At 42.1% G+C, this 2,152-nt stretch overlaps 1 non-coding gene across 1 annotated transcript; it reads right to left on the bottom strand.

The window, feature by feature from the left end:
- Positions 1–1,503: 1,503 nt before the first annotated feature.
- On the bottom strand, positions 1,504–1,583 carry TRNAL-UAG (transfer RNA leucine (anticodon UAG)). The gene has a single exon. It is a non-coding gene; the product is annotated as a tRNA-Leu (tRNA).
- Positions 1,584–2,152: the final 569 nt, after the last annotated feature.

The following is a 2,152-nucleotide window of genomic DNA, read 5'->3' as shown; positions in this document are numbered from 1 at the left end:
TTTTATAGTAGTATGATTGGGTGTCCTTTGCTTTTCTTCGTCGCGAGATAGCTTTCATCTACGCTTTCCGTTATGATGTTCGATGATTTGAGCAGACTGTGAGTCTTACCTAATTAGGGGGCTCTCATCTACAATGAGATGCAACGTGTTGTGTCGCACATGATTGAACATGCATGCATAGGCGGCGTGTGTGGTCAAACAAGTTTGAATTCCACATAAGTGATGTTTGAATTCCGAAGGAAAATCCTGCCCAAGGTCCAACAAAGCCACAAAGTCGGGTGAAAAATGTGAATGGGGATTGAGTACTCCTAAAGGTTTTAAAAAAATAAAAATAAATGACAGTTATTGGATTAGAAACCAATCCCTTTTTAAACCAGAGACTAAAAGTAGCATCTTGGACCACTAAGCCAAACTATCCCAACAATTGCGTTTGGACTACTAAGATTGTCAAGCTATCTCAAGACATGAGATTGCATCACGATGCATGGGTCGTGTCATTGGGAACCGAGATGACCATGAGATACAATGTTGTTGTGTTACAAATGATTGAACATGCACGCATAGGCGGCGTGTGCGGTCAAATAAGTTTTAATTCCACATTATTCATGTTTGAAACCCGTAGGCAAACCCTGCCTAAGGTCCAACAAAGCCACAAAGCCACAAAGCTAGATGAAAAATATGAAAGGGAATTAAGTACTCCTTAAGGTTTGTCATGATCGTGTCAAGATCACAAAGTCGCACATTTGAAAAAGTATGACTTTGACACGATGCACTGGTCGGAGTTGGGCTAGACTCTCTCCATATTAGACGCGTTTTAAAACCACAATGTTAGCAACGATAAATAAAAAGTCAAAACAAACAATATGTGTTAGCAGCGGGCACGAGGCTTTACAAAAAATTAAAATAAATGACAGCTGTGGGATTTGAATCCATGCCCTTTTGAACTAGAGTCGAAGTCTAGCACCTTAGACAACTCGGCCAAACTATCCCGACGAATGTGTTTGGACAAATCAAGATGGTCGAGCTATCTCGAGACATGAGATTACAATACGATGCATGGGTTGTGCTATTGGGAACCGAGATGACGATGAGATGCAACAATGTTGTGTCGCACATGATTGAACATGCACGCATAGACGGCGTGTGTGGTCAAACAAGTTTTAATTCCACATCATGGATGTTTGAACGCGGAAGAAAACTCTGCCTAAGGTATAACAAAGCCATAAAGTCGAGTGAAAAATGTGAATAGAGACTGAGTACTTCTTTAGATTTGTCGTGAGCGTGACAAGATCACGAGACACTGGTTGGAGTTGGGTTAGAGTTGGGTTAGAATCTCTTCATAATAGACGAGTTTTAAAACCAATCTATCTGGCATCTTAAACCACTCTCGACTAAAATGTACGACAGATGTGCCTTGACAAACCAAGATAGTCAAGCTATCTCTAGACATGAGATTGCAATACGATGCATGGGTCGGACGATGAGATTGAAAAAGTATGATTATGACAGCTGTGGGATTTGAACCCACACCCTTTCAGACCAGAGCCTAAATCTGGCGCCTTAGACCACTCGGCCAAACTGTCCCAACGAATGTGTCTAGAAAAACCAAGATGATCGAGTATCTCAAGACATGAGATTGCATCACGATACATGGATCGTGTTGTTGGGAACCGAGATAATGATGAGATGCAACATTGTTGTGTCGCACATGATAGAACATGCATGCATAGGCGGCGTGTGTGGTCAAACAAGTTTTGATTCCATATAAGTGATGTTTCAACGTTGAAGGCAAACCTTGCCTATGGTATAACAAAGCCACAAAGCCGAGGTGAAAAATGTGAATGGAGATTGTGTACCCCATAAGGTTTTTGGCTAGCGTGTCAAGATCACGAAGCCGCACATTTGAAGAAGTATGACCGTTACACGATGCACTGGTCGGAGTAGGGCTAGACTCTCTCTATAGTAGACGCGTTTTAAAATCATGAGGTTTTTATAATATGTGCTAGCAGCGGGCTTGAAGGTTTACAAAAAATGAAAATAAATGACAGCTGTGGGACCACGCCCCTTCAAACCAAAGCCTAAATCTGGCACCTTAGACCACTTGGCCAAACTGTCCCGAGGGATGTGTCTACACAACCAAGATGGTCAAGCT

The sequence above is a fragment of the Cucurbita pepo genome, chromosome 15 (assembly GCF_057944985.1).
Source record: "Cucurbita pepo subsp. pepo isolate OVF chromosome 15, ASM5794498v1, whole genome shotgun sequence".
Lineage (NCBI taxonomy): Eukaryota > Viridiplantae > Streptophyta > Magnoliopsida > Cucurbitales > Cucurbitaceae > Cucurbita > Cucurbita pepo.
This window is presented reverse-complemented; position numbering and strand designations above follow the sequence as displayed.